Source organism: Pseudophryne corroboree, chromosome 9 (assembly GCF_028390025.1).
Source record: "Pseudophryne corroboree isolate aPseCor3 chromosome 9, aPseCor3.hap2, whole genome shotgun sequence".
In the NCBI taxonomy this organism is placed as follows: domain Eukaryota; kingdom Metazoa; phylum Chordata; class Amphibia; order Anura; family Myobatrachidae; genus Pseudophryne; species Pseudophryne corroboree.
The window spans coordinates 431,225,054-431,252,609 of NC_086452.1; positions in this window are offsets into that span (position 1 = coordinate 431,225,054).

The window sequence follows — 27,556 nt, forward strand, 5'->3', positions numbered from 1 at the left end:
AACAATAACTGCCCAAAGGCGTGACCACGACAACTTAGATAAAAGTCAATGATGTTTATTATGACAACTCCGCATCACAGCAGCAATAAAAGAAAACGTAAAAGTCAGCAAAGAATAAATACAGTTCCTGAGTACTACAGCATGGCAGGAGCCACAGAGCACTGGTAGTGTGAGATAGTTCTTATGATCTTCTAGATGGAAAGTCCTTACCAGGCCCGGCTGTAGCAATGGAGATAACCCAGGATTGTACCAGCTGGTGTTCCAGGAAGAGCTGGGTTGCTGAAGGTAAAACAGCTGCTGTGGATACTGGCTGGAACCAGACTGTTGTTAGCACGGAGTGGATACTGGCTGGAACCAGTTAAATAATAAATGAACTTTGGGAGCGATGAAATGTGAACTGAAATGTAGAACTTGAGAGCGGAGAAATAATAATTCCGGTGGAGAGTGGTAAAGTGTAGAAAGGACACCGGCCCTTTAAGGGAAGCTGTACTCTGCTGGAAGCTGAGGCTGGAAGCAGGTAGTGTTGTAGCTGGAAACAGATGAATCCACAATGGATTGGAGAGTCAGGCTACACCGCAGGTGGAATGCTGGTGCGGGTCTCTATGGTGGAAGTCTTGAGACAGGAGCTGGAACCTGGAAGACAATCATAGAAGAGAGACAAACAGGAACTAGGTTTGACAACCAAAGCACTGACGTCTTCCTTGCTCAGGTACAGCTTACTTATACCTGCAGCAAGGAAGGGGTTGGCTAGGCAATTATGCAAATCAACAACACAGACAGCAGATTGGTGGAAATGATCAGATGACAGAATCCAAGATGGCTGCGCCCATGCAGACACTTGGAGGGAAGTTTGGTTTGTAATCCATGTGGTCTGGGAAACAGTAATGGCGGCGCCGGCCACCGGAGACAGGAGACGCCAGGCTGATAGATGCACATTTAACCACGCGGGCACAGCGGAGGCCGCGGCTGATGAAAAGACCACTCTGCATGTGAAACTTAGGAACAGCGGAATCCGGTCCTGGAACGCTGAGCCCGCCTTAGGAGGCATCTGAAGGGTAAGTAATGGCGTCCAGATACCCGGATCGTGACAGCACCCCCCCCTTTAGGAGTGGCCCCAGGACACTTCTTAGGCTTTAAAGGAAACTTTGCGTGGAAATTTCGGACCAAGGCAGGAGCATGGACGTCAGAGGCATTGGTCCAAGAGCGTTCTTCAGGACCATAGCCCTTCCAGTCAATGAGATACTGAAGTTGACCGTAACGGTGACGTGAGTCCAGGATCTTGGCCACTTCATACTCAACGCCTCGTTGAGTTTGGACTTTCGGAGTTGGTGGAAGTGAGGAATGAAACCGATTCAAGATTAACGGTTTCAACAGGGAAACATGGAATGTCCTGGGTATTTTTAAGAAGGGAGGTAACTGGAGTCTGTAAGCAACAGGATTGATGACTTGATCAATTTTAAAAGGACCGATGTAGCGAGGTGCAAACTTCATACTGGGAACTCTTAACCTCAAATTCTTCGTGGATAACCATACCCGATCACCCACCTTGAGAGCAGGAACTGCTCGACGCTTCTTATCCGCAAACTTCTTGTACCTGAACGATGCCTTGAGCAGAGCTGATCGTACGCTCTTCCAGATATTGGCAAACTGATGCAAGGTGATATCCACTGCGGGAACAGAAGTTGCTGGAAGCGGTTGGAACTCAGGGACTTTAGGGTGGAATCCAAAGTTGGTGAAGAATGGTGTTGAGGAAGATGAAGAATGATACTGGTTGTTATGACAGAACTCGGCCCAGGGAAGTAATTGAACCCAGTCATCTTGAGAGGAGGACACATAGATGCGGAGGAAGGCCTCCAAGTCCTGATTCACCCTCTCAGTTTGACCATTGGTCTGAGGATGGTAAGCCGTGGAAAACTTTAACTTGACTTGGAGGACTTGACATAAACTTCGCCAGAATTTGGCTGTGAATTGAACTCCTCGATCTGAGATAATTTCTTCTGGAAGACCGTGGAGTCAGAAGATCTCTTGTATGAATACTTGAGCCAACTTGGAAGCTGACGGAAGACCGGTGAGAGGAATGAAGTGTGCCATCTTGGTGAACCGGTCAACTACCACCCAGATGGTATTGAACTTGTTGCACATGGGCAAATCTGTAATAAAATCCATCGACAAATGGGTCCATGGTCGACGGGGAACAGATAGTGGAACCAGTTGCCCCGCAGGCGACTGGCGGGATACTTTATGTTGAGCACACTTTGGGCAAGATGCAATAAACTCCAAAACGTCCTTTTTCAGAGTTGGCCACCAATAGGACCTAGAGATAAACTCCAGGGTTTTTTGGATACCTGTATGTCCGGCAAAACGGGAAGCATGGGCCCAATGCATGAGCTTCTTCCTTAGTGTCGGCTTCACAAAACTTTTCCCTGATGGGGGCGTAGAGTCCATCCCTACCGTGGAGAATGCCAACGGATTTATAATAGGATGCTTGTCTGAAGACTCTGACTCATTTTCTTGCTCCCATGAGCGGGAAAGGGCATCGGCCTTGCGATTCTGAGAGCCCGGACAGAACTGGAGTTTAAAGTCGAACCTGGAAAAGAAAAGTGCCCATCTGGCCTGACGAGGGTTGAGACATTGTGCGCCTTTTAGATATAGAAGGTTCTTGTGGTCTGTAAGGATGGTGATTGAATGAGAAGCTCCCTCCAACAGATATCTCCACTCCTCTAGAGCGAGCTTGATGGCTAGCAACTCCTGGTCGCCAATGGCATAGTTGCGCTCCGCTGGGGAGAACTTCCGTGAGAAGAAACTGCAAGGATGTAAATGACCATCTTTAGCCCTCTGAGATAACACCGCTCCTACTCCAACGGAGGAGGCATCCACCTCTAAGATGAAAGGAGAGTCGATGTCAGGCTGTTTCAGGACAGGTGCAGAGATGAACCTCTGTTTTAAAAGATGAAAAGCTTGCATGGCTTCTTCAGACCACTTGGACGGGTTAGCACCCTTCTTGGTGAAAGCAGTAATAGGCGCCACAATGGTGGAAAAGTCTCGTATAAACTTTCGGTAATAATTGGCGAACCCTAAGAACCTCTGGACCCCTTTGAGGGTTAAGGGTACCGGCCAATTCTGGATTGCTTGTAGTTTCTCAGGATCCATCTCTAGTCCGGAACCGGACACAATGTACCCTAGAAACGGAATGGACTTGACTTCAAAGACGCATTTCTCTAATTTGCAGTAGAGATGATTGACACGGAGACGGGACAGAACCTCCTTTACCCAGAAACGATGTTCCTCTAAATCGTTGGCAAAAATGAGGATATCATCTAGATAGACCACGACATGACGGTATAGAATGTCTCTGAAGATCTCATTGACGAAATGCTGGAAGACAGCTGGAGCATTGCTCAATCCGAAGGGCATGACGAGGTACTCATAATGTCCGTCACGGGTGTTAAATGCGGTCTTCCACTCGTCACCCTCACGGATCCGGATGAGATTGTATGCACCTCTCAGGTCCAGCTTTGTAAAGATGGTAGCTCCGCTAACTCTGTCAAAGAGCTCAGTAATCAGGGGTAAAGGATAGCGGTTCTTGATGGTAATGTCGTTCAAACCTCTGTAGTCGATGCACGGCCGCAGACCACCATCTTTCTTCTTTACAAAAAAGAAGCCTGCGCCGGCTGGAGAAGAAGAAGGTCGAATGAACCCCTTTGCTAGGTTCTCTTTAATGTATTCCTCCATAGAATGTGTCTCGGGGAGAGACAACGGATAAGTTCGGCCTCGAGGTGGAACCTTCCCTGGAACGAGATCAATCGGGCAGTCCCATTCTCTATGAGGAGGAAGGATATCGGCAGAAGCTTTACTGAACACATCCGTGAAATCTTGATATGGAGGAGGTGGAACATCAGACGACCTGGGGGAGGAAGAACAGACAGGCAACACTTTAAACAAACATGTCTTAGTACAGGAGGAACCCCATGCCAGGATTTGCGTAGTCGTCCAATCAATTGTAGGATTGTGAAGACGGAGCCATGGAAGGCCCAGGACCACAGGATGTGTGGCTCTTGGAATCACTAAAAATGAAATAAGTTCGGAATGAAGAACTCCCACTCTCAGACGAACTGGTAGAGTCCTTAGAGAAATAACTGTATCAAAAATTTTACTGCCATCCACAGCAGTTAAGGAAAAGGACGAAGGAAGTCTCTCGGTGGGTAGAGACCACCGTTTAACATAGGCTTCAGTAATAAAGTTCCCAGCTGCTCCGGAATCCAGGAGGGCAATGACGTTCTGATAACGTTGAGCAACTTGAAGCGAGACTGGGAGGTTACAATCTTGAGGAGATGGAGAGGAGATCATTACTCCTAGCCGGCCCTCTCCTTGGCGAGCTAGGATTTGGAGTTTCCCGGACGTTTGGGACAGGCATTAATGGTGTGAGACGGAGCTGCACAATACAGACAGAGAAACTCGGAGAGACGTCTTCGGCGCTCAGCAGGAGTTAAACGGGAACGGCCAATTTGCATGGGTTCATCTGTAGTTGGTGACAGTTGGCGAGGAGGAGGAGTAGAAGATTTTGGAGCAGATGATCTTCCACGCTCAGTTGCTCTCTCTCTGAAACGTAAGTCAACTTTCGTACAAAGTGAGATTAGCTCATCTAACTTGGAGGGTAAGTCTCTGGTAGCTAACTCATCTTTAATACGCTCGGATAAACCATGCCAGAATGCAGCATACAGGGCCTCGTCGTTCCATGCCAGTTCGGATGCCAGGATCTGGAACTGTATAAGATATTGTCCTACAGTACGTGATTCCTGGCGTAAACGGAGAATCTCAGACGAAGCTGAAGTTACCCGGCCTGGCTCGTCGAAGATGCGCCTGAATGTTGACACAAATGCAGTGTAAGAAGATAGCAGGGTGTCGGACCTCTCCCATAACGGTGATGCCCAATCAAGGGCTGAGCCACTGAGAAGAGAAATAATGTAGGCAATTTTTGTACGGTCACTGGGAAAATTGCCAGGTTGTAGCTCAAACTGAATCTCACACTGGTTGAGAAATCCCCTGCAGAATCTTGGAGATCCGTCAAATTTTGCTGGCGTTGGAAGATGAAGACGTGGAGCAGAAATGGGTAAGGTGGGTGGGGTTATAGCTGGAGTCACTGTGGTTGACGCACCAGACGCGCCTGATCCACGGAGAGTTGTCTGAATCCCATCCAGCCGAGTAGAGAGATCCTGGAGACAGCGGATGATGTGGCCCTGTGCAGCCTCCTGATGTTCTAGTCGGGCTGCCAGTTCTTGCATCGGCCTGGCCGCTTGATCCTGGTCTCCGGCTGGATTCATTAGGTCAGTGCTTACTGTCACAACTGAGGGCCTGAGCTGACGGGAGGCAGCCTCAGTTGTAGGGGCTGAGATGTACCGGAACCTGGGAGGTTGTATCAGACCCCTGGACATGTAAGTAACATGAACAATAACTGCCCAAAGGCGTGACCACGACAACTTAGATAAAAGTCAATGATGTTTATTATGACAACTCCGCATCACAGCAGCAATAAAAGAAAACGTAAAAGTCAGCAAAGAATAAATACAGTTCCTGAGTACTACAGCATGGCAGGAGCCACAGAGCACTGGTAGTGTGAGATAGTTCTTATGATCTTCTAGATGGAAAGTCCTTACCAGGCCCGGCTGTAGCAATGGAGATAACCCAGGATTGTACCAGCTGGTGTTCCAGGAAGAGCTGGGTTGCTGAAGGTAAAACAGCTGCTGTGGATACTGGCTGGAACCAGACTGTTGTTAGCACGGAGTGGATACTGGCTGGAACCAGTTAAATAATAAATGAACTTTGGGAGCGATGAAATGTGAACTGAAATGTAGAACTTGAGAGCGGAGAAATAATAATTCCGGTGGAGAGTGGTAAAGTGTAGAAAGGACACCGGCCCTTTAAGGGAAGCTGTACTCTGCTGGAAGCTGAGGCTGGAAGCAGGTAGTGTTGTAGCTGGAAACAGATGAATCCACAATGGATTGGAGAGTCAGGCTACACCGCAGGTGGAATGCTGGTGCGGGTCTCTATGGTGGAAGTCTTGAGACAGGAGCTGGAACCTGGAAGACAATCATAGAAGAGAGACAAACAGGAACTAGGTTTGACAACCAAAGCACTGACGTCTTCCTTGCTCAGGTACAGCTTACTTATACCTGCAGCAAGGAAGGGGTTGGCTAGGCAATTATGCAAATCAACAACACAGACAGCAGATTGGTGGAAATGATCAGATGACAGAATCCAAGATGGCTGCGCCCATGCAGACACTTGGAGGGAAGTTTGGTTTGTAATCCATGTGGTCTGGGAAACAGTAATGGCGGCGCCGGCCACCGGAGACAGGAGACGCCAGGCTGATAGATGCACATTTAACCACGCGGGCACAGCGGAGGCCGCGGCTGATGAAAAGACCACTCTGCATGTGAAACTTAGGAACAGCGGAATCCGGTCCTGGAACGCTGAGCCCGCCTTAGGAGGCATCTGAAGGGTAAGTAATGGCGTCCAGATACCCGGATCGTGACAACTACCACCCATATGACTCGGCATCCGGCTGACAGAGGGAGGTCCACCACAAAATCCATGGAGATATGCGACCATGGCCTAAGGGGAACATTCAAGGGCATAAGTTGACCTATAGGCAAAGAACGGGGAACTTTATGCTGTGCACAGACCTGACAAGAAAAAACAAACTCTTTAATGTCTTTGGAAAGACCAGGCCACCATACTGAGCGGGAGACTAATTCCAAAGTCTTAGCGATTCCCGGATGCCCGGCAACCTTGCTATCATGAAACTCCGCCAAAACAGTAGCTCTCAAAAACTCAGGGACAAAAAGACGACCAGCAGGAGTATTTCCAGGAGCTTGATGTTGAAGCAGCTTTAACTGGGTAAATACATCCTGTGTGAGGCCTGCCCGAATGACTGAAGACGGAAGTATGGGAGTAACAGAACTATTGTCTTGAACTGGAAGAAAACTGCGTGACAGGGCATCTGCCTTAGTATTCTTGGAACCTGGCCTGAAGGTGATAATGAATTTGAAACGAGTAAAAAATAAAGCCCAACGAGCCTGCCGGGCATTCAGTCGTTTAGCAGATTCAATGTATTGAAGATTTTTGTGATCAGTCAAAACTGAAATGGTATGGGTCGCTCCTTCAAGCCAATGCCTCCACTCCTCGAAAGCCCATTTAATAGCCAGCAATTCCCGGTTACCAACATCGTAGTTGGATTCTGCAGATGAGAATTTCCTGGACATAAAGGCACAAGGATGTAATTCAAGGGAATCTGGATCCTTCTGAGAAAGGATAGCCCCAACTCCAACCTCCGAGGCATCAACCTCAACAATGAAAGGCAATTCTGGGTTGGGATGTCTAAGGACAGGGGCTGAGACAAAGGCTTGTTTCAAGGCCTGAAAAGATAACTCAGCTTCACATGACCAATTGGTAGGATCTGCTCCCTTCTTAGTAAGTGCCACAATGGGAGCAACTAGGTCAGAGAAAGAGTGAATAAATCTTCTATAGTAGTTCGCAAACCCTAAAAAGCGCTGAATTGCTTTTAAGTTGGTGGGTTGCGCCCAACTAAGGATGGCTTGGAGCTTCTTTGGTTCCATACGGAATCCCCGAGGGGAAATAATGTACCCTAAAAAGGATACCTCCGTGACATGAAATTCACACTTCTCCAGTTTGGCATATAGGTGATTTTCACGTAATTTCTTTAGCACCTGACGCACCTGGGTAACATGTTGTTCTACAGAGTCAGAATATATCAAAATATCGTCTAAGTAGACTACAACGAATCTTCCAAGAAATTCACGGAGCACATCATTAATGAGATCCTGGAAAACTGCTGGAGCGTTTGACAGGCCGAATGGCATAACCAGATACTCATAGTGGCCTGATTGAGTACTGAATGCCGTTTTCCACTCATCCCCTGACTTGATTCTGATGAGGTTATATGCTCCTCTAAGGTCAATCTTAGAAAAAATCACCGCCGAACGTAGCTGATCAAAGAGGACAGAGATCAGCGGCAGAGGGTAAGTATTCTTTACTGAGATTTTATTCAAAGCTCTAAAGTCAATGCAGGGTCTGAGTGAACCATCCTTCTTCTCTACGAAGAAGAAACCTGCACTTAAAGGGGATTTAGATGGCCTGATAAAACCTTTCCCAAGGCTTTCTTTCACATACTCATTCATGGCCACAGTTTCAGGACCAGACAATGCATATAACCTTCCTTTAGGCAACGTGGCACCAGGAATTAGCTCAATGGCACAATCGTAAGGCCTATGGGGAGGCAGAATATCCGCATTGCCCTTGGAAAACACGTCAACAAAATCCTGATATTCCTCAGGAATGGGTGCAGGAACGGCGGCAGCTACTCGGATAGGAAGCGTAATACATTCTTTATTACAGATGGTACCCCATTGTAAGATCTCCCCCGACTGCCAATCAATGATGGGATTATGAAAGGCCAGCCAAGGGTGACCCAGAACCACAGGAACTGCTGGACAATGAGTAAGGAAAAACTCAATCTTTTCAGAATGCAGGGCTCCCACCGAGAGTAAAACAGGAGGTGTACCTAGAGAAATAACCCCATTGGACAAGGGACTCCCATCTAAACCATGCATGGTGACACACCTACCCAAGGTTAACTGAGGAATACCTAAGGCCTTGGCCCATGTTAAATCCATAAAGTTCCCTGCAGCTCCACTGTCCACAAAAGCAGAGACCGAGGAACAGAGGCTGCCAAAGGAAACTTTAGCAGGAACTAACAGTGAGTTATTTGAGGAGATGAGCTGCAGACCAAAGTGAACCCCCTCACAATTCACTTGGTCAGGAAGTTTCCCGATTTGTTCGGACAACTACGGGCAAAATGTCCCTTACCTCCACAGTATAAACAAAGACCAGAATTTTGCCTCCTGGTTCTTTCTTCAGGAGACAGTTTGGAGAGACCTATCTGCATAGGCTCCTCCATGTCTACAGGAATGGAAAGCACACAAGGAGTAGACCCGACAGATGCCCCTTTTTCAGCCCTCCGCTCTCTGAGCCGACGATCTATCTTAATAGAGAGCTCCATGAGTTTATCGAGAGTCTCAGGAGCGGGATACTGAAGGAGACTGTCTTTTATAGATTCAGATAAGCCGAGGCGAAACTGACTGCGCAGAGCTGGGTCATTCCATCCACAGTCGTTCGACCAACGGCGAAACTCCGTACAATAATTCTCTGCGGGATTCCTACCCTGTCTAAGAGCACGCAACTGACTCTCAGCGGACGCCTCTCTATCAGGGTCGTCATACAATAGCCCTAAAGATTTTAAAAAGGCGTCTACAGACGATAAGGCCGGATCGTCTGTCTTTAAACCAAAAGCCCAGGTCTGAGGATCCCCCTGAAGCAGAGAAATAATAATTCCAACCCGCTGAGCCTCCGTACCTGAGGAGACTGGTCTTAAACGAAAATAAAGTTTACAAGACTCTTTAAAATTAAAAAACTGTTTTCTATCCCCAGAAAAACGGTCAGGCAGATGCATTTTTGGTTCAGGGATGACCCTCGGGGAAGTCCGTAACAGATCTTCCTGTGACCTCACCCGGAGGGACAGATCCTGAACCATCTGAGTAAGTTCTTGAATCTGACTAACTAGAAGCTGGCCAGGATTTGGCCCAATACCGGCGGGATTCATGAGGCCGACAAAATCTCCCAACTGAATAAGTGAAAAAATTAACTCCTGTTAATTAAAATTTTTTCTTTTGTCTGGCCGGTGATAATGTTATGATTCCTGTACTCCAGACCAGAGGAGATCTTATGGCAGAGGTCTGAGTACAGGGAAAATAAGCTGGTTGTGGGAGCAGGAGAGCCTAGTAACCCCTGGCACCCTAACTCCGTTGTCTCGCCCGTGTTATCAGAAATCCCCTGCGAGACTATGGTTGCTTGAGCCCATGGCAGCCGCGTTCGAAGGGCGGATTATGTCTGCCCAACCCCGATGCCCCCGCAGGTCTTAAAGGGAGACAAGGGGAAGTCCGAGACAGGGTGATAACAAGGGGCCCTCTGACTAAGCAACCAGGCCAGGGGTTACAAGCTAACTAACTTAAACCAAAGGTATGTGCGGACTAGCCGCCAGGGAAAAGGACAACCAAAGATCCCCTGATCCGTTACTCCTATCCAGCACCGCTGGATACCAGAGTGGATCTGTGGGAGCGGAATCCTCCGCAAAAGCTCCAGAACACAAGTAAACAAAATAATAAACAGTAAGCGGACAAGCCGCAACACACGGCTGAGCCGCGACTCACGAACACCACAAGATGTTAAAGGTGCTCGGTCAGACTCCAGGAACAGATGACAAACTTCCAAGTACAGGATCTCTGAGGACAGGAACAACCGGATTGAGCAGGACTGGAAACTCTCTGTAGCAGACACAGGCAAACAGGAAGCTATCACCGGCGTCTGTAAGGAGTCCTGAGGGTGCCTTTATTCAGGAACCCTCCAATCAAAATCCAGACAGGGTAATCAACTGAAATGCCGTGCAGCTTGCATGCTGCACGGCCAGCACACCATGAGGTAATCAGGACAGACCCAGCAACGGGGAACGCGGCTGAACGTGGCGTCCCCGTTGCTAAGGTCAGAGCGGCTCCGTGCGCCCGGCGTCTAGCGTTGCCAGGGAGCCGGCGGCTGTACGCGCACGGCGTCCCTGGTTGCTAGGCGCCGGGCCGCACCGACGAGCGGACCCCGGCGCCTAACACTGTCTAGCAGTGTCTGTCTAGCTGCTTTGAGTGTCAGTTCCTGTGTCGATTCCAGTGTCGATTCCAGTGTCTGATCCTGTGTCCTGCCGTGAAGCGTTCCTGTCCAGGAGTCCTGTGGCTTTGTCTGTGCCTGGTCGAATATCTGGCTTCTTGGTGTCCACCGGTCTGTCGTTTGGGATTCTGCCTGTCCTCCAGTTCTGAGAGTCTGTGTTGGCTACATTGGGGGTTCCTGTCCGTTTGCCAGTATTTGTACCGGTTCCGTGAGTAGCGGCTTTGCCGCGTCCGTCGGCTCAGGCCGCAGTATTCTTTGGTTATAATTTGTTTCTGGTGTTTTGCAGGGGGTTCTGCTTGTGCTGTCACCGCCGGTACACAACGGTATTGTGTCGGCGAGTGGACAGCATTTCCTTTGTTGTTCTTTTCCTTTGGCGGGGTGCCGCACATATATTTAGGTTTAGGGTTGTTAGTAACCCCTAGCCCTCTGTTTGTTTTAGCTAGAGGTCCCCTTGTTATTATCCTGTCTCGGTTCACGCATTGTCTCAATCTAAGACCTGGGGGCATTGGAGTTGGGCAGACCTAATCCGCCTTTCAAACGCGGCTGCCGTGGGCCCAAGAAACCATAGTCACTCAGGCGTGAACGGACCACACGGGTGAAACAACGGAGGTAGGGTGCTAGGGGCTATTTCCACACCACACCTCGTTTCAGCGCCACGTTCTGGTGCTCAGGACTCACTACGCAACATCTCCCTTGTTCTGAGCACCAGGAACCTAACAACAGAGAGATATCTGCTACACTTGGTGTACAGGTGACAGAGAGATATCCGCTACACTTGGTGTACAGGTGACAGAGAGATATCCGCTACACTTGGTGTACAGGTGACAGAGAGATATCCGCTACACTTGGTGTACAGGTGACAGAGAGATATCCGTGTGTGCATCTTAAGTGATATTCAATATAATACAGACCAGACATTGATATTTGAATTAATAGTGAAATGTAAAATGTATTATGTATTCTGGCTTTATGGCTTACACAGTACTGACCTGTCCCCTACACAATTAGTTACACATAGTCTTTACACAGCTGCTCAACTGTGTGTGTATATATATATATATATATATATATATAAATCCCAAAGAAAAAAGGACGGCACTCACAGGATTTTTGCAGAGCGTGTATTCTCCAATAATAAATTCTCTTTAAGATTCCATCAACGTTTCGGTGTTAGTACACCGTCATCAGGATGCATGTAGACATAAAGAAGTGACAAACATAACACACAAAATGACTTACCCAGCTTATAAAGGCACCAAGCACCAAACGACCCCACCGTTTGTGAGCGCCGGGACGGCCGCCGGCGCAGCGCGACGCACCCCAGTGACGTCACCGTCCGGCGCACCACCGTGACGTCGCGCCGTTGCTAAGGCAACAAGACGCGGCTCCGTCAGTTGCCAGGACGCGAGACGCGTCACTGTTCTTCCGAACCTGGTCATGCTAACCCCCCAGCCCCATCACCAGCGCCCACAAACGAACTGTTAAAAGAAACACCCAAGTGAACAGCACAGATAAGGGCTTAAAAACACACTGTAAAAACAGTGTGTGGGTTGGACTGTAGAGCCCAGAACAAGGATACAGGAAACTATAAGATAACCGGTATACCAAATATAGACCATATATGAGCAAACAAATGAAACAGTATTAAAGATAAAGATAAGCCAGTTTAGATAAACTATTCCAGCAGATCTTTTCATTCAGGCCCTTCGGAGCCACAGTGTCCAAACGGATGATCCATCTTGCTTCCATAATTAATAATTTCTGGTTCCTATCACCCCCTCGTCTCAATTCTGGTAGGTGATCGATGATCATGTATCTCAAGCTAGCAGTCATCAAGTAGTCTGGTGAAGCATTTCAAGGAGGGATTATGCACCGGTGGATCAAAGGTAGATTTTATCTTTTCCCTGCAGAATTTTTCAATCGGGTTCGTCTCAGTCACATCTGATGTAGAAAGTGCAAAGTGTTCTCATAGTCTGAGTTTCCTACTAAATTTATGTAGGTCCCAATTCCAATCAAAAGCTGAATGTGTGTTAGTTGGCACAAAAGCTAGTCCTTTACTAAGAACTGAACTTTCGTCCGCAGTCAGCATCCTGTCAGATAAGTTAAATACTACTTGTTCCTCTTCCAAGGGTGGTCTTCCTACCCCTCTTCGTTTGACCGCCTCTCCTTGTATATTGGCGCCTGGGCTTATATTCCCAGTGCATGTGTGCCTGCCTAAAGGGACCGCCTGTGATAGCCCCACATCCTCTCCTTCAGATATAACAAAATCACTGTCACTTTGTGAGGTGGCCGCTTCTCCCAGACGCCTAGTTGAACGCTGTGCTCTAAAGTTGCGTGAATATTTGCATGGATTTCTACCAGAATTCGCACTGGTCCATTGGTACACTCGGTTGTCCTCATAGTCCTGTATCACTTTCAAGCGTTTCATTTTCTTAAATTTTATGAGATCCTGTCGGTATTTGTTACACTGGCTTTGTAGCCTATTGGGCCAGTCAGAGGCAGTATCAGCTTGTAGTGTGCTTAAGTTGGTTTTTTCAAACTCCACAATTTTACCTTTAACACCATCCAATTGTTTAGACGCCTCTTCAACCACAAGTACCATCAGGTCGAACGAACACTTGTTCAGGATGGCTACCCACTTACGGCAGAATTCGGGATTCTGTCTGCCGATCGTGGGAGTATTCCTTACTCTGAACCCGCGGGGTATGTATTTATCACGATGATAATCAGACAGGGTAAGACCATGTAACGTATAATCTATTTCACGCTTCTTCATCCTAAACCAGACTTGAAACAATTCTTCACAAGAGTATTTAGACATCCACACAGCGGGAAGTATATTCCTATTAAACATGCAGTAACCTGTTCAACCACGCATGTGGTGTATTTCATCAGATGTCCGTGTGATTATTACTATGTGGGCAAAACGATCCGTCCCTTTAAGGAACGTGCTAATCAACATAGATCAGCAATTCGAGCTGCAATGATGTCGGGTAAAAGTGAACAACCGGTGGCACAACACTTTGCTGATAGGAAACACAGCCTTGCTAGCTTGAGATACATGATCATCGATCACCTACCAGAATTGAGACGAGGGGGTGATAGGAACCAGAAATTATTAATTATGGAAGCAAGATGGATCATCCGTTTGGACACTGTGGCTCCGAAGGGCCTGAATGAAAAGATCTGCTGGAATAGTTTATCTTAACTGGCTTATCTTTATCTTTAATACTGTTTCATTTGTTTGCTCATATATGGTCTATATTTGGTATACCCGGTTACCTTATAGTTTCCTGTATCCTTGTTCTGGGCTCTACAGTCCAACCCACACACTGTTTTTACAGTGTGTTTTTAACCCCTTATCTGTGCTGTTCACTTGGGTGTTTCTTTTAACAGTTCGTTTGTGGGCGCTGGTGATGGGGCTGGGGGGCTAGCATGACCGGGTTCGGAAGAGCAGTGACGCGTCTCGCGTCCTGGCAACTGACGGAGCCGCATCTTGTTGCCTTAGCAACGGCGCAACGGCACGGTGGTGCGCCGGACGGTGACGTCACTTGGGTGCGTCTCGCTGCGCCGGCGGCCGTCCCGGCGCTCACACACGGTGGGGTCGTTTGGTGCTTGGTGCCTTTATAAGCTGGGTAAGTCATTTTGTGTGTTATGTTTGTCACTTCTTTTTGTCTACATGCATCCTGATGACGGTGTACTAACACCGAAACGTTGATGGAATCTTAAAGAGAATTTATTATTGGAGAATATACGCTCTGCAAAAATCCTGTGAGTGCCGACCTTTTTTCTTTGGGATTTACATGTTCACTGCATATGTGAATGGACTGCAGCACCTAGGTATTTATTTGTGGTTTATTGAGTGCCGATATATGTGGGATTATATATATATATATATATATATATATATATATATATATATATATATATATATATATGTAAAGCTATTGTTTCATTAGATATCCAGCCATACGTGTAATACAGGGATGGGACTGCATAAGGACACCGTGTGTGGGATCAAATTGTTCAGGGTCACATAAGTAGTAATCCGGTGGTTGTGAGAATATTGTCACATATTGCGACAAAAAGTTATTAGCAATACCCTACTCATGTATATTCCTGTATGGTACTGTGGTCGGTTTGAACTGGTCTTTAGGTGGGAGCCCAGAGGTAAACAACTGTAATCACATCCCAAAATTAGGCATTGCCCAGTGTTCGAACTGACCAATGACCCACGGTATACTGAATATATCCCACCCCTGGACCAATGGAAGAAGATCTTACATTCCCCATTGTAATGTTTTTGGAACATTGTATAAAAAGACACGCACCTGGCCCAGGTTTCAGTCACCTTTCTCAGAGGTCATCTTGTTAGACGACTGAGACCTGGATCCAGTGGCGCAGCGTATGTATTTGGTCTGTTACCTGTAAGCCCTTATTGCGGTATTATACTGTACTTGCATTTCTCTGTATAATTGTGTTTATTGTTTGATTAATTATTACTGCGATCTGTATCTGTTTTTCCCTTTTTACATTATTAAATGTTTGCTGGTTGGAGCGCAGTACACGTGTTCACTTAAGGTATAGTGCTACACTTCTCATCAGAGTTTTGTCCGGTAACATTAACGATTGCACTGGTTTTTAAATATTAATAACTTTTACAGTATCCACGGCACCCATAGAGTAGGAATAGAACCCAGTCGCCACCGAGCCCACAGCATGGCGAGCGCAGAGAGCCCGAAAGGGGCTTGTTGTGCTCGCCCCCCCCCACCGGCATTCCGCTGCCGGGATATCGGCGTTGGTATGCGTGACCGGTGATCTACTGACCGCCAGTCACGCATACCACACCCACAGAGAAATATCCGCTACAATTGGTGTACAGGTGACAGAGATCTGCTGCAACTGGTGTAGAGGTGACAGAGAGATATCTGCTACATCTGGTGCACAGGCGAAAGATATCTGCTACAACTGGTGCACATGAGACAGAGCAGTATCCGCTACAACTGGTGCACAGGTGACAGAGAGATATCCGCTACAGCTGGTGCACAGGTGACAGAGAGAGAGCCTCTAAAATTGGTGTACAGGTGAAAGAGATCTACTACAACTGGTTTACAGGCAACAGAGAGATATCTGCTACAACTGGTGTAAAGGTGACAGAGATATCCGCTACAACTGGTGTAAAGGTGACAGAGAGATATCCGCTACAATTGGTGTACAGGTGACAGAGATATCCGCTACAATTGATGTACAGGTGACAGAGAGCTATCCGCTACAATTGGTGTACAGGTGACAGAGAGATATCCGCTACATCTGGTGAACAGGTGACAGAGAGATATCTGCTACAACTGGTGTACATGTCGGACCTGGGTTTTTAGTGGAAAAGTGGTATTAGACATCCCATTCTATCCAGGGCTGTCTTAACAGCAGTGTAGGCCCCTGGGCAGAGCAATGCACTGGGGCCCCTACCCATCCTCCAGCGGTAGGGGTGGAGGGTTCTATCAGCGGCAGCTTTGATGTCCTGTGGTTAGTAGTGGGTGTTCTATCTTCCGGTCAGCATGTAGGACCTGTAGCAGTAACTTATACTAATTACTCGTTTACTGCACAGATGGTGGGAGATGGGGCAGGAGGGAGAACACTAAACTGTAGAAGGGGGCATTGGGCTGAATAAAGGGGCCCCGGTACAGGAACCTAATTAGGTGTGTGCCAGTGGTGCCTTGCACACAACGCAACTGCATTGTAGGCACACCATCTGGCAGCACCACCCACACGGCCGCTGTCCGCTCTCTCTCGCTGCCTCCCACCTATGCAGCGCTGCCCTGCAATGAAGCTGCAGGCTGCATTCTAAGCCCTTCCCCCTCTGGAATTTGACTCTGCCCCTCAAAGGCCCGCAAGTTGCAGGTTGTGCACTTGTGCTGTGTGTCTTGGCACTTGGCAGCTGCTGTAACCTCCGATTGACACAGTCCCTCCACTGGCTGCTGCATCCCATAACTACAGCCCATTGCCTGGTCCTCCTCCTGGGGGATACGGTCATTAGGACGACCACACTTACAGATGGAGCCCTCCTCATCTATCCCTTTAATAGGATTAACTGAGCCAGGGCAGTCAACTTAATCCCCTGCTGTAAGGCAGAGAAGCCTAGATGAGCAAGGCTCCATCTGTAGGTCGACAGTCATTAGGTCGACCACTGTAAATGTCAAATTGCTTTCTAACAAATATTTAAAATGCCCGCTCTAATATATACTATGGACGCCTGCGCATCTTATTACCATGTGCTATGAATGTGCGCTATACATCGCAAAACACTGCATCCTATAAGAGAAAACAATACACCCACACATTATCTGAGGTCCAAAGCTCATTGATGTATATATTTGTTATTAAAAGGATATGTATTCAATATATCACAATGTACAGTATATATATATAGTTACATAGTATCTAAGGTTGAAAAAAGACAATTGTCCATCGGGTTCAACCTATTTGTGTTCTCCTATGCACGATTATTTTGTATAAAATTTTGACTGAAGTTGCTGACTGCCGTTCCGATTAACCCCTCTTTTTTATAATAACCATAGTGCGTGACTATGCCCCGTAACCCTGGATATCCTTATCCATTAGGTATTTATCTAACCCATTCTTAAAGGTGTTGACTGAGTTGGCCATTACAACTCCCTCAGGCAGGGAATTCCAAACACGTATCGTCCTTACCGTAAAAAAGCCTTTACGCCGTATTGTGTGGAATCTCCTCTCCTCTAACCTGAGCGAGTGTCCACGAGTTCTCTGTGTTGATCTAACCAAAAACAGGTCCTGCGCAAGATCTGTATATTGTCCCCTTATATATTTGTAATTGTTGATCATGTCCCCTCTTAATCTCCTCTTTTCCAGTGTAAACATGCCTAGTCTTGCAAGCCTTTCCTCGTATTCCAGCGTCTCCATACCCTTAATTAGTTTGGTCGCCCGCCTTTGAACCTTTTCTAGCTCCAGGATATCCTTTTTGTAGTAAGGTGCCCAGAATTGTACACAGTATTCAAGGTGTGGCCTCACAAGTGATTTATATAACGGGAGTATAATACTCTCGTCCCTAGCATCAATTCCCCGTTTATGCATGCTAATATCTTGTTAGCCTTCTTTGCTGCAGTCCTACTTTGGGTACTACTGCTTAGTTTGCTATCTATGAGGACACCTAAGTCCTTTTCCAGTACAGAATCCCCTAATTTTACCCCATTTAGTAGGTAGGTGTTATTTTTGTTCTTGTTACCAGTGCATTACCTTACACTTGTCTGTATTGAAGTGCATTCTCCATTTCGCTGCCCAAGCTTCTAATTTAACTAAGTCATTCTGAAGCGACTCAGCATCCCCCTCCGCATTTATAACTTTACACAATTTGGTATCATCTGCAAAAGACACCATGCTCTCTAGACCTTCTGTTAGGTCCAGGCCCGGAGCTTCCACTAGGCAGCTTTAGGCAGCTGCCTAGGGGCGCCGGGACCTGAAGGGGCGGTCTGCTACAGCTGCATGAAAAAGGTAGTGTGGTCCTACATCTCATAGCCGCCGCAATCTCCCTGGCACTCGTATCTACAGTAGCCGCGACTGCCAAGCTCCTGTATTGCAGCATCCAGCTCCACCTGGCACAGGCAGTAACTTTGACAGCTCCTGGAGTCTTGGCTGGGGGTGACATGCGATGCTGCTCTTCATTCCAGGCTCTTTCACAGACTACTCAGTCCCAACTCCTCATTGCATCCTGCAGGTAAGGTGGCTGCACAGTGCACTCTCTGCATTTAATAAGAAAAGAGGGGGAGAGCAGCAGTTTGGGGGAGGGCGAGATGAGCAGCTGGCATGCACACAGATGGTGGAGGGGATAGAACAGAAGAAATTTAAAAGAGTGGGGTTGGGGGGGAACAGGAGACCACACAGACTGGCGAAATGGGGAGAAGAGAGCAGCCATACAACAGACGGGGTGGGGAGAGCAGCAGCATGCCTTTCTCCTGAAGATCAGGTAGGGGGAAGGGGCAGTAGGCAGAAGTTTTGCCTAGGGTGCCGAGAAACCTTGCACCGGCCCTGGTTAGGTCGTTAATGAAAATATTGAACAATAGCGGCCCTAATACTGAGCCTTGCGGCACACCACTTAGCACTTCAGTCCAAGTTGAAAAAGATCCATTAACCACAACGCGCTGCTCCCTATTATCTAACCAGTTTTTGACCCAAGTGCATATTGTGCTTCCTAGCCCTGATTCTTGTAGCTTGGTTACAATTTACACAGTAAGCAGTTAATACAAACTAATTCAAATACATACATGGCCAGCAATACAATTACCATATTTTACTCAAATAAAGTCTCCACTCCATATCACCCTCTCTCTCTCTCAGTAAAATCATGCAGCCACTGGACAGACATCATTTCCACCATCATCTGGGACAAAGAGAACAGCCAGCTCTTGTGTCTGCAATCAGCTACATACTATGTAGCTTGGGGGAGTGCACAGACTAGACTAGGGGAGGGAACTTTCTCATTCATGATGAGTCACTGGTCAGTTCATATGCAAGCAAGGTCCAGCCTTGATGGTGTAATTACAGGAGATAGCCACTGGTCAGGCATGCTGTCTTCCAGGAAATCCATTGTTCTAATAAGAGTGACTTTAGCTTTCATACATTTAATCATATCTACTAATTATGGTGGCCAATGCCGGGATCGGGTTCGGCGGGATCCCGGGATTTAGGCCCAAAAATGGCCGGGATTCAATCCCAGGATTGGAAGGTCCAATCCTGGGGATTGAGGGATCAGCATTGAGCGTCCACAGGACACTCAGACGCTGCCCGGCTTCCTCTTTCCGGGTTCCCAGCGCAGCGTGAGAGGTCACGCTGAGCTGTCAGCGGCTCCCCGCAGCGATCAACGGATGTTCTCCCGCCCGCCCGCCCTCGGTATATGGTAAGTTATATGTACGGGGCGGGCCAGGCGGGGTGGGGCGAGGGGGCGGCCACCTAGCTAAAAGCCAATCCTGGGTATCCTGGGAATCCTGGGATTGGCCATTTTTCAATCCCGATACCCCGGATTGAAAAAATGGCCTGGGATTGGCTTCCCTACTACTAATGGCAATGTGCTACAATTTAACAGGCATCAAATGAATGTACACATTAATCTGGTTACTATGACTCCAAGCACGACATGTCCATCTTGCTCTGCTCCAATAATACACATACATGACGTTACTCCATTATATCATTTAAAACATTATGATGTCTGGCGCTTGATATGTTCAAATTATGTGCTGTATGAAATATGTGTTGAATCTATCTTTGTGGCATGTCTGTGTAAATGCGTATGTTACCATATATTGCTGTGCTCGCTGCGCTTATTTGCAAGCATAGCGACTCATAATGTGTGGAGTCTGTATGTTCTCTCTATGTAATATTATTGACTTAGACACCACTATTGGTCAACATGCATTAGGTCGATATGGTCACTAGGTCGACATGAACTAAGTCAACATGGAAAAAGGTCGACATGCGTTTTTCCCTTTTTTTCATTTTTTGAACGTTAGGATCCACGTGGACTACGACTGGGAATAGTAACCTGTACCGGCGCACTAATTGGGGTTCTCCGTCACCTTACGTTGAAAACGACACCAAAAAAAGTATTAAAAAAACTCATGTCGACCTTTCTCCATGTCGACCTTGTTCATGTCGACCTAATAACTGTGTCAACCTATTCCAGGTGTAGACCTAGTCACTGTCGACCAATAGTAGTCGACCTAATGACTGTCGACCTAATGCATGTAGACAGGGCCGGATTAAGAATGGGTCGGATGGAGCTGCAGCTCCAGGCCTCCCATTGAAAATAAGCCCACATGATCTCTGCCGTGCAGCTAGCCAGTGTTGATAGGAGAAAATGCTTTTCTCCCGTCATCACTGATCACTCAGCAACAGGAAATGCCTCCCTCCCGGCCAAAGCTCCCCCTATCACCTCCGAACCGCCAGTGCCCAGCAGCCGTTCACAGGCGGTCCCCTCACCTGGGTTGCTTAACTTGCCTGAGTGAACAAGGCAGCTCAGAGTCAGACCCCGGGATGTCATAAGCTTCGCCAAAAACGTCGATAAGCCCCGCCCCTGGACGGTCTGCAGCTGCGCATTTTCACTCTACCTGAAGCCTCGCCCCCATCCTATCTAAAGCTCTGTCCCCAGCTGCTCCACTCCTTCCACACTGAGGCTGGATTTACCCCTCCCTTCCCCTGGGAAGCCCGAAGCTCCACCCATAGGCCTGAATAGCACCGCCCCCTGGAAGATAGCAGCATGTCCCCTCCGGTCATCAGAATTCCTGCTCATTCAGCTGCTGTCAGTCCTGGTCCTCTCCTTCTCCATTGCTACCAAACAGTGGTGTGAAGTTTATGAAGTGTTCTGCAGCTGTTGCCTGTCATTGGCTGCTGTGGCTCTACAGAGTGAGGTACATAGTGGCAATATCTAGTAGTGGGCACTATAGAGGCACTGTTAGAGGCAGAGGCATAACAAGGGCAGAGCGAGCAGGGTTCATGTCCTGGGCCCGTGTCAGCCTCAGCAGAGGGAGGGCGGCACCGCCAGCCAGTGCAGTGTATATATGGCAGAGTAGGATTCTGCAGGGTGTTTGTTTACATAATGTACTAAGTACTCCACCTCCCAGTGCTCACAACCATCCGGGGTTGCCTGCGGGGTATGGGTAGATGCCACTGGACCAATAGGAGTTGGAACTTTCATAAGGAGGCAGGATGTAGCCCCCTCCCGGCCAATAGAAGCCAGGTAGGAGGGAATTCAAGTAGGTGAACTTCGGAGGCAACATATTAGGTGGGCGGACAGACACCAGGGAAACTGCATACTAGTGTCTGCATAGTGGGCATGGGCTGGTGCAGAGCAGGGCTTAATGGGTAGTGACGTGACATGCACACCAAACTTGCGCAGTACAGTAGTGCGGGAAGGATCACAGTAATGTGTGTAGGAAGGTAGCGCAGTTATGTGTTGCGGGTAGGTAGCGCAGTAATGTGGTGTGGGGAGGTAGCGCAGTAATGTGGTGTGGGAAGGTAGCTCAGTAATGTGTTTGTGGGAAGGTAGCGCAGTATTGTGGTGTGGGAAGGTAGCTCAGTAATTTGGTGCGGGAAGGTAGCTCAGTAATTTGGTGCGGGAAGGTAGAGCAGTAATGTGGTGCGGGAAGGTAGCGCAGTAATGTGTTGTAGGAAGGTAGTGCAGTAATGTGGTGCGGGAAGGTAGCGCAGTAATGTGGTGCGGGAAGGTAGCGCAGTAATGTGGTGCGGGAAGGTAGCGCAGTATGGTGGTGCGGGAAGGTAGCGCAGTAAAGTGGTTCGGGAAGGTAGCGCAGTAATGTGGTGCGAGAAGGTAGCGCAGTAATGTGGTGCGGGAAGGTAGCGTAGTAATGTGGTGTGGGAAGGTAGCGCAGTAATGTGGTGTGGGGAGGTAGCGCAATACGGTGGTGTGGGAAGATAGTGCAGTACGGTGGTTTGGGAAGGTAGCGCAGTAATGTGGTGCGAGAAGGTAGCGCAGTAATGTGGTGCGGGAAGGTAGCGTAGTAATGTGGTGTGGGAAGGTAGCGCAGTAATGTGGTGTGGGGAGATAGCGCAATACGGTGGTGTGGGAAGATAGCGCAGTACGGTGGTTTGGGAAGGTGGCGCAGTAATGTGGTGCGGGAAGGTAGCGCAGTAATGTGGTGCGGGAAGGTAGCGTAGTAATGTGGTGTGGGAAGGTAGCGCAGTAATGTGGTGTGGGGAGGTAGCGCAATACGGTGGTGTGGGAAGATAGCGCAGTACGGTGGTTTGGGAAGGTAGCGCAGTAATGTGGTGCGAGAAGGTAGCGCAGTAATGTGGTGCAGGAAGGTAGCGTAGTAATGTGGTGTGGGGAGATAGCGCAATACGGTGGTGTGGGAAGATAGCGCAGTACGGTGGTTTGGGAAGGTAGCGCAGTAATGTGGTGCGGGAAGGTAGCGCAGTAATGTGGTGCGGGAAGGTAGCATAGTAATGTGGTGTGGGAAGGTAGCGCAGTAATGTGGTGTGGGGAGATAGCGCAATACGGTGGTGTGGGAAGATAGCGCAGTACGGTGGTTTGGGAAGGTAGCGCAGTATTGTGGTTTGGGAAAGTAGTAAAGTACAATGGTGTGGGAAGGTAACACAGTAATGTGGGGAGGCAGGTATAGTATGGGAATGTAGGTCTGAGAGGTTGTGCAGTGAAATAGTGTGGGGAGGTAGCGTAGTGATAAACTGTAAGGATGTAGCGCAGTGATGTAGTGTGAATAAGTATCATAGTGGGGATGTAGTTATGTGACTGGCGGTCGAGAGACCACCGGTCACTATACTGACGCCGGAATCTTGAGTGCTGGACAGCACTCACAGTCGGCATGCCGACTAACAGGGACTATTCCCACTCACGGGTGTCCACATCACCCATAGAGTGTGAATAGAACCTTGGGCGAGAGCAGGGAGCCACCCAGCCCACTGTGTGGCGAGCGCAGCAAGCCCACAAGGGGCTTTGTTGCATTTACACCCCCCTGCCAGCATTCTGGAGATGGGGTCGTTATTGTGACCTCTGGAATCCCAAATGCCGGTCTCCCAATATCAACCCATCATAGTGATATAGTGTGGGGATGTAGTGTGGGGAAGTAGCACAGTAATGTAATGTGGGGAGGTAGTGCAGTGATATAGTATCCACACTCCCCTACCTACTCGGGAGAACTTCTCTACGGCACTGATCACACTACCTGCGACAGCACATACAGTAATTGGGGTTCATTCCGACCCATTCGCATGCAGTGGTTCATCGTTGCGGTGCGAACAGGTCGGGACTGCGCCTGCGCGGTGACCACAATGCGCATGCGCATCGTTGCACGCCGGGCAGCGATGACACCAGCGGAAAAAGTGATCGCATCGGCGATCGTAAGAAGATTGACAGGCGGGAGGCATTCCTGGGCGTCAACTAACCGTTTTCCAGGCGTGGAGAGGTGAATGCGGGCGTGTCCAGGCGTTTGGAGGGCGGATGTCTGGCGTCAATTCCGGGACCTTCGTCGCTGGATCCGTCGCACAGGGTAAGTAAGTCTGACACTTTTTTAGCCTAGCAGGGCTGCACAAGCAAACGCAGCCCTGCTATGCTAAAATACACTCCCCCATAGGTGGCGTCAAGTTGATCGCATGAACAGCAAAAAGTTGCTACGTGCGATCAACTCAGAATGACCCCCATAGGCCCTTCCTAACTCTCAGCTCCAGGCCCATGTAGACCTTAATCTGGCACTGCATGTAGACCCTATGACCCATACCCCTTCCTGGAGGCACTTGTAAGTGATATTATTCCAAAAATACTTACATCTGCCATAATGTGTAAAACGGGGACTCTGCTGCTGTAATGTGTAAAAAGGGGCACTCTGCTGCCTTAATGTGTAAAACGGGGACTCTGCTGCCATAATGTGTAAAAAGGGGCACTCTGCTGCCTTAATGTGTAAAACGGGGACTCTGCTGCCATAATGTGTAAAAAGGGGCACTCTGCTGCCTTAATGTGTAAAACGGGGACTCTGCTGCCGTAATGTGTAAAACGGGGGACTCTGCTGCCTTAATGTGTAAAACGGGGACTCTGCTGCTGTAATGTGTAAAACGGGGGACTCTGCTGCCTTAATGTGGAAAAGGGGGACTCTGCCTGCCGCAATGTGTAAAAAGGGGGCTCTACCTGCCTAATGTGTAAAAAGGGGCTCTGCCTGCCGTAATGTGTAAAAGGGGGCTCTGCCTGTCTTAATTTGAATAATAGAGACAACTGTGCAGCTTAATATGAATTAGGGGTATATGCAATTGCGGTCGAATTCCGGCTGGAATTTGACCGTTTTTGGATTCGACACAATTTGACAGGAAACTTTGCGGTCAGCGGTAGACCACAAGAGTGACCCCACATAACCTCCCGGCCTACCGCTGACCGCAAAGTTCCCACCATTGGATACAATGGAGCGCCTATGCGCTACATTGTATCTCGAGTGCGCCGCCTGAGTGACAGCTCAGACGTACACAGCATCAGGAGAGTGCCATGACGTGGCGCTCCCTGATTGGCTGAAGAGACCCTCTTTGACAGCAGTCACGGGGGTCCCACCAGTCGGGGAAAGGGGTCCCATGTGTAGACATGGGACCCCTTTCAGTGCGTGGTCCGTGTTTTTCGTTTTTTTTATTTTGCCAAGTACGTGGATTACAAACAGAAGAGGACCGATCTACACTGGATTGTTGTGAGTATAATTTTATTTACAGGTACCCCGTGGATTCTACGTGGAGAAGGGGACCGACTCTTCGTGTCAACATAGGTAAGTATGTATGTATGTTGGTGTGCATGTATGTAATAAAGTTATACTATCACGGTGTGTGTGTACTGTTTTTATTTGGGTATTTTTTTGTAGTAGAACTACAGGTACCAGCGGGCCCATCCCCCCCCCCGCATGCTGGTACTTGTGGTTCTCCAAGTACCAGCTTGCGGGGGAGGCTTGCTGGGACTTGTAGTTCTGCTACAAAAAAACAATATTCTGTTTTTGTCACAAAAGGCTATCAGCCCCCCATCCGCCGCCCTTGGATGGGAGGGACAGCCTCGGGCTTCACCCCTGGTCCTTGGGTGGCTGGAGGGGGGGACCCCTTGATTTAAGGGGTCCCCTCTCCTCCAGGGTGCCCCGGCCAGGGGTGACTAGTTGGGGATTTAATGCCACGGTCGCAGGGACCAATATAAAAGTGTCCCCCGGCTGTGGCATTATCTCACTGGCTAGTGGAGCCCGGTGCTGGTGTTAAAAATACGGGGGACCCCTACGTCTTTTTCCCCCCGTATTTTTGGCACCAGGACCAGACACAGAGCCCGGTGCTGGTTGTTAAAATACGGGGGAACCCCTGTCATTTTACCCCCCGTATTTTTAATACCAGGACCGGCTCAAAGAGCCTGAGGCTGGTTATGCTTAAGAGGGGGGACCCCACGCATTTTTTTTCAGGATTTTTAACCATTTCACACCCCTTCCAACTGAAAAACATGCACTGATCTCTCCATATTATTGTAGTTAGTAAAAAAAAATATATTCTTTAAAAAAAACGATTAAATAATACTTGTGGCTCCTAAATAGACAAACCAAGTAGATAATCCCTTCAAATATAAATAGATATGCTTTTAGCAATAAAAAAAAGCGCCAAAAAATACATGTTTTTAAAAAAAAATACTAGATCACGACAGAAAAATGATGCGGAATGAAATTGACGAAATGACTGTCGAAAAGCACTGTTGTCGGATCGACATTCTTCAATTGAATATACTTTTTTTGAAAAGCCGCATTTTAACATTGCAGACATGTCGAATTGAAAAAATGTCAAATTGCCAAAAGTCGAAAATGAAACGGCAGGTTTTTTGTCGAAAAGTACTGTATTGCATTGTTGAATCAAATTCGACAGGTTTTTTTGGGTCGAAAATGACCCGTTTTTTGACATTTTCGGCAATTCGACCGCAATTGCATATACCCCTTAGTATTATTTTGTGGCCATGCCCCTTCCCCATGAAACCACGCCCCTATATTTTTTATGCACACCTACGGCGTGCACAGGCCCTAATTTCAATATGAGGGTAGGGGGTGCCGATGCTGTTCTTTCACACAGCGCTAAAATGTCTAGTAACAGCACTGCCATAGTACATGACTTCCAGGGTGGTAGGGGGTGTTTAATACACAGGGGGGAGTGGTGGATAGTGGTGTGGGCTTAATATTCATAATTTACAATGTGAGGGCAACTTGCTTGACTGCAGATATCTCCAGTTGCTGGAAATAGATTTCTTAGCTTTTACTTGGATAAAAAACTAGAGAGTCCTACCTTTCAGGAGATACTGGGGACTTGGGGATCAGAGTTCAATAGCCAGAGCAATCCACCAACAAAAATATAAAACCGCATACCAGGCGTGTGGAGCTGGAGTAGAGACTAGCTGCTGATCTCCAAGCACCGCCCATCCACACAGAGTGAACGGGAAACGAGTCGCATCGACCCGGCTTCCCGTTTACACTGCACAGTGAGCCAGTTTGAACCCGTGTTCATCCCTGCAAGCTACCCAAGTTGGAATACCGGGTCACTCGACCCGGAATATTCTAACTGGGCCCTTTTACACCGCACAGCAACATGGGTTATGCAAGCTCATGTGCAGTAACTCATGTTCAAAGCTGGCGGTGTAAAAGGGGTATAAGTCAGACAGAACCCGAGATATCTGGGTTCTGGTATGAATGGTCGACAGTGTTAAGGTCGACACTCATTAGGTCGACCACTATTGGCCGACATTGTCTTGGTCGATATGGGCAAAATGGTCGACACATGAAAAGGTCAACGTGCGTTTTAAAAAAAATATTGTGTCTTTTCTGCGTAAAGTAACGGGGAACCCCAATTAGTGCACCACGTCCCTTCGCATGGCTCGCTTCGCTCGCCATGCTTCGGGCAAGGTGCCTCGCTCTGCTGCCGCTGCGCACGGCACAGGCTACTATTCCCAATCTTAGTCCACGTGGATGATAAAGTATGAAATAGTGGTCGACCTTAACATTGTCGACCATCTGAACGGATACCGATATCTGGCTGGGAAGGAGCAATTAACAGGCTCTGATGGGGACCACTGCTTTGAAATTAGGTATTTCCAGTTCCCCAGGGCCGATTTTCAAAAATCTGGTAGCCCTGGAAAAAGGGGACTCTAAGCTATCAGCCTAGGGCCCTTGGGCATCTGTCCATTGAGCCCATACAATAATAACACGGCCCTGATTCATTCTATCTATCT